The sequence below is a fragment of the Corylus avellana genome, chromosome 4 (assembly GCF_965113065.1).
Source record: "Corylus avellana chromosome 4, dhCorAvel1.hap1.2, whole genome shotgun sequence".
In the NCBI taxonomy this organism is placed as follows: Eukaryota; Viridiplantae; Streptophyta; class Magnoliopsida; order Fagales; family Betulaceae; genus Corylus; species Corylus avellana.
The window spans coordinates 9,273,946-9,284,324 of NC_142493.1; the positions used below are offsets into that span (position 1 = coordinate 9,273,946).

General features: G+C 32.6%; 3 pseudogenes; 2 read left to right on the top strand and 1 right to left on the bottom strand.

Annotated features, from left to right (window-relative positions):
• Window positions 1-2,745: 2,745 nt before the first annotated feature.
• Window positions 2,746-9,446, bottom strand: LOC132178017 (disease resistance protein RPV1-like; annotated as a pseudogene).
• Window positions 4,229-6,471, top strand: LOC132174560 (L10-interacting MYB domain-containing protein-like; annotated as a pseudogene).
• On the top strand, window positions 6,671-7,995 carry LOC148586253 (uncharacterized; annotated as a pseudogene).
• Window positions 9,447-10,379: the final 933 nt, after the last annotated feature.

The window sequence follows — 10,379 nt, forward strand, 5'->3', positions numbered from 1 at the left end:
TCTTTTGCATTCTCTTCATGCTTGTGTATCACATGAACTCCGCAACTTTGAATGAACAATGAAAATGGAACCATAGAAAACTCAACTTCCAGACTATCCCCTTTAGCTGAGAAGATTCTGGGACGAAATACTCCAGCCATCATGATCTGAGCCCGGTAGATGGAAAGCTCTATACCTATCATCAATGAAGTCTCCTTTATTTCTGATCCTAAAATCATCTGAGGCGATCCCGAGAATGGGTCCAATAACAGCACAAAAAATAATTCATTTGATCTCATCCAAGTGCGGGAGTCCGTTGATATCTATTTCACATGTGGTACCATACGAAGTCTCCTTATGATGACTGAACCAGTTTGTTATTGCATATCCCGGAAATGAAATTCCACCACCAAAATAGTACCCAAATTCTTGCTTAAAATGTACCTATTAAACGAATATCATGAATTTTCGAAGTAAAACCCATAAAAACACATGAGAGAGACAGAGAGAGAGAGAGAGAGAGAGAGAGAGAGAGAGAGAGACATACCTTACTCAATAAAGAATTTGCCACCAGATTTTGTATATTCACATGCATTTTATAGCATTCGGACAAGTCAATCCAATATAACGCTGGTAACTCACTTGTATTGAATTGATATTCTTTTGATACCTGTGGAAAACTTTCCAGTGAAATACATCATTTAGCAAATATTTCTTTTAGATTTGGTGGAAGATCTAGAATTTCTTGAAGTTGCTTGCAATCCTCCAATTGAAGCGTCCACAAAATAACAAATCTTTTGATGCAAGCAGGCACACTACAATATCAATCCTTGATAGATTTAACCGAAATAAAGTGGAAAAGCAATCAAGTGTCACAATGAAATCTAATTTTGATAGGTGCTTACAGTTTTCAAGAGTCAAAGCTCCTAGTGCCGGAAACCCAATTGAGGAACAACCATCATTGAAAATGTCTGAATTCGCTGGAGGTGGCGGTGAGAATAATTCTGTACTTGATGGAATTTCATATCCCTTTGTTGGAAGTTTAACAAGTTTTGAACACTCATCGAGAGTAAGAAACTTTAGATGCTGCAAATGAAGAATGCTACTAGGGAGATGCATAAGATTTTTGCAACGTTTCAGAGATAATTGGAAAAGCCCAGTGAAATATACAATGGATGAAGGCAATTCTTTTATAGCAATATTGTCTAAATGGAGTAAATCTAAGTATTTCATTTCACACTGAATTTCAGGAAAATTCTGAAGCCGTAAGCAATGTCGAAGATCAAGATATCTCAGAGATCTCAACCTGAGATTTCTTGGGAAACTGGTAAGGTTATAGCATCTTACAAATGATAGAGCGATAAGCTTATCAAGGAATCCAACAGAGTCATGAACCTTAACTAAACTTTCACATTTTAAAACGTATAATTTCTCCAAATTTGGGATTCTTGAAATATTAGGGATTTCTGTTATGAATTTACATTCAGAGAATACCATAATCCTCAAGTTTTGGAAATTCTGTAAAGAAGATAAAGGGGTAAATTAGCATCAAAGAAGATTACAACATAATTAAATTAACAATCATACCTTGAATCCCTCCTTAGGTGCCTTGAAGAGGCAATTACGCATCCTTAAAAGAAAGAGTTTTGGTCCATGAAAATTGGATGGTAATGATTCTAAAGGACATTCAATCTAATCAAGTACTCTTAACTCATTAGGGAGAGAATTAGGCTTTCCAGAAAAACATGTATTTCGACTTATAGACAATGTAAGCCTTTTCATCTTCTCGAACATCTTAGAACTCAAGCATATCAAGTCTCGTTTAGGCAACTTCACTAATATGCCTTCAATTTTTTTTTGTTCCCTGGTTAGACAATGCAGAAGTGTTTAAGTGTGGCAACAAAATCAAAGCATATATAAAGTTCTCCATATTTTGCACTTGCTAGAATTATAATTTTATTTTTATATATAAGTGTACACATTATTATGTGAAAAAGAAACAAACTTATATTCTATTCATTGGGCTCTCTATGTTGCTTTTTTTTTTTTTTTTTTTAGATTTTCATAATGATAATTTTGTTATTATTATAATTTCTCTAGGTGATCACATTCAAGATGTCAAAATTGTTTTTTTTTTTTTCTCATAATTACTTATTACTCTTATTCAAGTGGAATTGAATAATTATTCTTATTTCTTAGTTTGGTAACAACATATGTATTCTAATTGGAATTAAACCAAAATTACCAAAAACTCCACCCTTCTTTAAAAGAAAAGAAAAGAAAAGAAAAAAGGAAAACCCATAATTTAAGGGGTGGCCAGCCACCCACTGGTAGGACTTGACAATGGTGCGACCACCCACAGTCCTGCTTGTGGGTGGTTGGCCACTCCAATGGGGTTGCCGGCCACCCTTGCAATTCTAGGTTTTCCTTCTTTTGGTTTTTTTGAAAAATCTATTCAATTTCATTAGGAATAACTATTCCACTCATTTTTTAGAAGAATAGTTATTCCTGTGTGTATGGAATTAGTTATTCACATGGGAATAACTATTCCCAGGAATAGTTATTCATACCAAACAAAAGAAAGACTATTCCATAGGAATAGCCATTCTATTCAGGGGTCTATTCTACAAACCAAATGGGCCCTTATTATTTAGACAAATGGTGTGTATATGATTGTGTGAGTTTGTGTGTGTGGGTATCTCTCCATCATTTTTTGCAAAATTGAAAATCAAAATAATGTGGTTTTGAGTCTTACCATATTTTCTTCTAGTACATAACGAACGTCTTCATGAAACCACAATCTACTGCGATTTCTTGGTTCTTTGTGTGATTCTTGACGAACAATTTCTCTACCCATATCTTGTAGTAAGTCATGCATGACCAATCTTTTGTTAGAGTCATAGCTAATAGTTATGAGAGACTTATCCATAAGTACTTTAATACCAATATTCAGAAAGAAACCACAATTGTCTTGTATTTTAGTGACATATTCTTCATTTTGTCCTTTGAAGAAACAAGCAATGTCAAGAAAAATATTCTTTTCGCTTTCCTCCAATCCATAATAACTTATTTTAAGCTTTTCATGAATATTATTCTCAGGAATTCTTTTGTACTTTTCCAATGCACTTTCCATTGATATATGTCTCTTCCATATAGATCCGAACCAAGTACCGTTAAAGCTAGTGGGAGGCCCCCAACATAACGTAGTGCATGTTTTGTGACTTCTACAAAATCATCATTAGGTTTATCACTTTGAAAGGCATGTCGACTAATGAGCTGAAGAGCTTCTTTGTGATCCAATTCATTCATCTATCTTGTATAAATCAACTTTATGCTTGGTTAGTAAATGTTCATCTCTGGTTGTTATGATTATTCTACTTCCCAAACCAAACCAATCAAGTTCTCCAGATAACGTTTCTAATTGGATCAACTGATCCACATCATCAAGAATTAAAAGAACCCTTTTACTGCAAAGCCTTTGCTTTATGAAATTGATTCCTCGATCAACATTGGGAATCTTGAAACTTGAGTCGCCTAGGATCTCAGAAAGAAGTGTCTCTTGCAATTGGACTAGACCACACTCTCGCTTTGAATTTTCTCTAACATTTGCAAGAAAACAACTATCTTCAAATTGATAAGCAATCAAGTTATAGATCGCTTTGGCGATAGTTGTCTTACCAATTCCACCAACTCCAAAGATTCCTACCATGCGTGTGTCATTCATTCCAATACTTAAAAGCACATTGATGTCTCGTACACGAGACTCTATTCCAATTGGATACTTGGTGATGTTTAGGTATGTATGACTTACCATTCTTGAGATCACTTGAACAATTTCATGGATAAATTTAAATTCATCCCAATCAAAAAAAAAAAAAAAAATTGATGAGTTGGAGCAATCACATGAAAAGACATAGGAACATGATTTACATACAATTTTTTTTCTTTGTAACAAATGATAATGGTTAGGCAACAAGATATGATTTAATCTTTCCCATTCTAAATCTCAATCTTCCTTTTGATTGATCACATGTCCTCCCTTAATTAGACTCATACTGTTTTTATTTATTTATTTATTTTTGCATTACTAAACTAAACTTTATTTTTTTCATTCTCGAATTTGGTTGTGTCTTGTTAATACATATCAAGAGTATCTTTTTTGCATTTTACTCTAAAATTTAATTGCATTTCTAAAAAACGAAAAAAAAAAAAAAATTATGTTTTTTATCAATTTTTTTTAAGTTCCAAAATGTTTAATCTTTTACTAAGAGCATGTTTGGCTCTGCAACCGCAGAGCCAAAACGAGCGTTTGAGACTTAAGAAGCCCGTTTCAGGAAAAAGGAGACTGTTTGGTAAAATATTGCCCCAGCGCTTTTGAGAATGGAAACGCTCAAAATCACATTTTGGCCAAAGCTCGAAAATGAGGCTTCGGTGAAACGGACTTCTGGAACGAAAGGCGCGCCGCACTTTGCACTCAATGAAATTTATGAACCGACAAAAATACACATACCAATTTCAACAATTGACAACCATACCCATATATAAGCATCACGTTGAACCAAAGGTATTATTATGCTGCAGTTGAGAGCCGCTACAGGGAGAGAGGATCAAGCAGAGGTTCATCTCGTTCCGATGAGTGCGTTTGATTTTTGATTATTTTCATCTCTTTTGTTCCAATCTTGATATATATAAAAGAACTTTGCAAGATGTAAATTGAAAGAGCTAAACATAAGAGAGAGACCTGTAGAGAAATATATTAGAACAAATAAAGCAGAGAAGAAAAAATAAAGAAGATAAAAAAGATGGCTTTGGAGTCGCAAGATGTAAGATGAAAGAACTAAGAGTCTAAGACCTTCATAGAAGAGCATTAGAAAAGATAAAGAGAAAAAATAAATAAAAGAGAGACCTACAGAGAAGAAAAAAACAGAGGATAAAGGGAGAAGAAGATAAAGAAGGTGGCTTTGAGTGTTAAAGGTTGCTGGGACGAAAGCACTAGAAGAGTGCTAGATTGTTCTAGTGGTATTCTTGCCTAGGAACTAGTGCCGAATTTGTCATTTTTTTTCATTCAACTTCTTTCTTTTTTTTTTTTTTGTTTAATTGTTTCTAGAATATACTTGTTTTTCTTTCTTATTTTACATTTTTTTTTTAACTATAAATTTTTATACTATTGTTGACTCTTTTGATTTATACTTTTTTAATGGAGTTCTCCAAAAAGTAATATTAGTTAATAATAATAGTTACTTGTTTTGAGATAATATTGCTTATTGGTACCCTTTTGTTTGTGGACATGCATGTTTTTCATGTCAATATGTTAATTTTTTTTTATTTTTTTTGCATTTTATCAAAGCTAGCACTTTAAACATATTATTAATTTTTAATAATGTTTAACATACTTTTTCATTTATAATTTTATCAGCTTATTTATTGTGTGACAAACATAAGTAAAAAGGTCAAAGCAACGTTATTGCTGCTACTGCAGATACTCAGATAAAGAAAGTAGTTTGGACTGAAAAAATGTTAGAAGATTATCTTGACATATGTATTACTGAGATTCATGCTGGTAACCTCCCAAGGACACATTTCAATAAGATAGGATGGAAAAATGTGATAGATAAATTTAATGAAAAAACTGGAAAACAATATTGCTATAAACAACTAAAGAACAAGTGTGATAGTTTGAAAAAAGAGTGGAACATTTGGAAGAGATTGATAGGCAAGGAAACTGGCCTTGGATGGGATCCAGTGAAAAAGACAATTGATGCACCCGATGATTGGTGGGAAAAAAAATTGTAGGTATTATATTTGTACTTGTTTGTTTTTTGTTTAAATGATTTGCACAAATGTTTATTATTGATTTTTACATAAACCTAAATACAGGAAGTTCCAGAAGCAACCAAGTTTCGTACGACAGGTTTGGCTTATGCTATGAAGGTGGAGATATTGTTTAGAGATATAACTGCCACTAGGGAGGGATCTTGGGCACCATCCATAGGGTTGGTTCCTAATGATATTGGTTTCATAGATAGTGCAGAAGTAATGCTTAATGAAGATGACAATGTTGTAGAAGGTTTAGATGTTTTGGATGATGAACCAAATCTCAATACACATGGCATTGATGATATTCCTGCTGATTTAGATACGCAAGATAAAGGAAATAAGAAGTTTGGTCTTGCGGTTCAATGTAAGAAAAGAAAGAAAGGAGTTGAAATTGTTAGTCAACATTTGAGTCGTATTTGTGATGTAATAGAAAGTAAGAATACAATGACATCTAAGAGCTACGATAAGCCTGGATGTAATATTGAAGAGGTCATGGATGTTGTTCGGGGGATTGCTGAAAGAGAAAATGACATTGATATCCTTAAGTTTGCAACAGAGGTATTTCTTAAGAGATCACATAGAGAGATGTTTGTGACTATTAAAGAGCCATAGTTGCAGATTGACTTTATCAAGCGAATGGGAAATAGAGAAATTAACCGTCGTAGCATGGATTAATGTTGTTTTGTTATGAACTATTTAAGAAGCTGTAAGGATTTATTTGAGTGTTATTTTTTTTTTTTTATGTGTTGATTTGTGTACTAAGGTGAGTATATTATAATATTTCATAACTATGTTTGGATGATGTTTTTCTTATTTTTATGGGTGCTTATATATTTATTTTGTGTTTATTTATTTATTTGTTTTCCTCACAGACATGGACAATAGTGATTATAGCACTCAAGATGATACAAGTGATAGTGATTATGGTGAAGAGGAAAATGAAAATGAAAATGACGTTTTTATTCTAGCAGCTGCAGCAGTAGAATTTGTTGAGAACTATTATATGCCATATATTGCAAAGGAACCTTGTCGGACCTCTTCTCAAACATGTTATAAGTGGGTTATGGAAATTGTACAAGGTAATCCTGATAAGTGCAAACAAAATTTCAGAATGGAAATACACGTATTCCTTTACTTGCGTAAAGAGTTGAAGGAAAAATATCATTTAAGAGGTACTAGGAAATTAACTGTTGAAGAGTTGGTAGCTATGTTTTTGATTACTTTAGGGGCCATGGGTTTGGGAATAGGATAGTGCAAGAAAGGTTTCAACATTCAGGAGAAACAGTTAGTAGACATTTTTCTCATGTTTTAATGGCTGTTTCAAGAATGGCGGTTGACATTATTAATCCTATTGATAGGGAGTTTAGGAATGTTCCAAGAAAAAGTCGTGATGATGAGAGGTATTGGCCATACTTCAAAGATTGTATTGGAGCCATTGATGGAACCCATGTGCCAGTTAAAATTTCTCCATCAAACCAAATACCATATATTGGTCGAAAAGGGACTCATACTCAGAATGTTATGGCTGTTTGTGATTTTCGTATGTGTTTCACCTTTGTTTGGGCTGGATGGAAAGGTACTGCACATGATACACACATTTTTTTGGAAGCTATTCGAAATGAAGAATTGCGATTTCCACACCCACCTAGAGGTTTGTATTTAATAAAAATAACAATTATGAATTATACATGAAAAAAAAAAAAAATTATGACTGTTATTCGTATATTTTTTGTAGAAAAGTATTACTTGGTAGACGCAGGATATCCTCATATGAAGGGATACATGGGGCCATACAAAGGAGAATGGTATCATTTACCAGACTTTCGTCGCGGAAGCCAACCGAGGGGTATGCATGAAATTTTTAATCATGCACATTCATCACTTAGATGCACTATTGAAAGAACATTTGGAGTTTGGAAAAATAAGTGGAAGTTATTGCATTGCATGCCGAGTTTTTCTTATGATAAACAAGTGAAAATCGTGGTGGCGTCTATGGCTCTTCATAACTTCATTAGGAAGCATGCAATAAAGGATGATGAGTTCCAACCATATGATGATGATGAGGATTTACTACCTACTGACAGTATAGGCGATGGCGAAGCACAAGATGAGTCAAGCATACAACAATCAGAGACATCATATGAAAATTCTATGAACATTGAGCGTGATCATATTGCTAATCTACTTATGACCCGTTAATGTTTTATTTTTATTTTTATTTATTTTATTTTATTTTTATAAACTACTTAAAATGTTGTAAGGATTTCCTTGAATGTTGTTCTTTTTTATGTGTTAAATACTTTTAAGTGTTGTGGTGTTAAAAAGTGTGTTAAATAATTTGAAGTGTTAAATAATTTAAATAATTTTTTTTTTTTTTTTTAAAAAAAAGAATATGTTGACGTTTGTCATGTTTTATTACATAAACCATTACAAAAATAATTTTTACTTGTGAAAGCTAACATTAACCATTTTTATATAAAAAGGTTGGTATAAAATGGGAAAAAAAAATAAAAAAATCATTGCCAACCTTAGGCCTTTATTGAAAAACATGTAATGATTTTATGTAAAATGACATATATTTGGTGTCACATAATGATTTTTTTTCGGCCTATATTAAAAGAAAAAAAAAAATCATTACATGTCCTTTAGTGTCATTTTTTCAACTAAAAACACTTTTTTTGTTTTGTTACCAAACATCAGTAACATAAAAAAAGCACTTAAGACATGCGGTTACCAAACATGTAAACAGCTTTTCAGTAATAGCAGTTTTGACAAAAGCTCACAAGCAAAAGCTCTATATTCAAAAGCTCTATTTTTCACCGCAATCTCATACAGGCTCTAAATAGCATTTCTTGCTCCATTCAATAATAATCTAATAAAATTCCCACTAAACTTTACAATCTAGTAAAATACCTCAAAAGTTAAGTTTTACATTCAGGTAGACCCTGCTTTTTTAAATTGGTGCTGAAAGCTTATATTATGAATTGTTATATAAGTGGTCTCTCTCTCTTGGATGGAATTCTCTACTACTTGGTTGGAATTTTAAAATACCTATATGTATTTGTGTATATATAAAAGGAATGATTATAATTAATTAGAAGAGAAAAAAAAAAAAATCTAGAATAAAGGGACAAATGGTCCGAAATACATACCCTTGCTCTAGATGCCAGCCGGACAAATTGGCCACTTTATTTAGGGCTATCTTCCACTGCTGAACCGTTTCCTCCTTGAATCTGCTTTCATGTTTGACTAATGTTTCACCAAAACTCTTTTTTTGATGTCGAACGTCCAATGGATCTACTTTGTAGAACAATGGCATAACGATTTGTTGGTTTGTTTCCCTACACTCAAAAATTTTCATCAGCTCGTCCAAGCACCATGTAGACAATGCATAGTTTTTAGAGAGTACAACGATTGCCGTCCTTGACTCTTTAATGACTTTGAGAAGGGCTTGTGAAATTTCCTCTCCTCCTCTCAGCTTGTCATCCATGTAAGTATAGATTCTCTTTTGACGCAAAGCATTGTATATATGTGTAGTAAAATTGTCACTGGTATCTTGGCCTCTAAAGCTCAAAAATACATCGTAAGGCCATGAACAAGCCGGTGATAGAAGAAGAAAATGAGGAGGAGGCTCCGTGAAAGGTCATGAAGCTTGATTTCTTCGTTTTAGAGATAATGGGAGGGAGTGACCAGTGTCCTTAGGATTTATTGAAGTCGATGCCGCGTTTCATCATAAATTAGCAAAAAAAAAAAAAAAAAACAAAGAGAGAGAAGGGAACTAGTGGGATATGCATGAAAGAAAGCATAATGGACGAGTTGGTCAAAGAAAGATGAGAAAATTCTTTTGACATCTTCCACACCGTATCTTTAAAGTAGAAAATTAGATGGGAGTCTGTTGACTTAAGATGCGACTCTCACCCATTATTTTGATGGTATATTTATTTTTTTTAAGGGCAATTAAGTTTTTTTTTTTTAAAAAAAAAATGGTTAAATACCTTTTTAGTATTTTGATTTTAACAGGAAAATGCTAAGTATTTTTCTCATGTTCTCCTAGTATTTTTTTGGTCCGAGGTGAATATTATTTTTTAAAAATCAAGTGAAAGAAATAAGGGATCCAAGGGACCAATTTCTTTTTTTTTTTTTTTTTTAGAAAAATAATATCCACCTAGGACCAAAAGAATAGAGAACGCCTAACATTTCCCATTTTAATATCTTTATTTATTTTATTTTTTTTCACATAGATTTAATTTTGTATCATAGATGCTATCTGTCTTATGGGTAAATACAAAGTTAATAATACATCCGTCTATATTTTGTCAAAAAAAAAAAAAAACTAACGAATTGCCACGTAACCATGTTAGCCCAATCAAACATGACACGTATCCAACGGCCTAATAATTTTTTTTTTTTTTAAAAAAAAAAAACGAAGAAATAAAATTTAAAAAAATTTACCCATCAAAAATAAAATTACACTTTGTTGGGGTACACTGCAAATTTTTAAACATTGGATGTTAAATTGCAAATCGAGTGAAACTTTTGGGGGTAAAGTGTGATTTTTTTTATTTTTTTATTTTTATTTTATG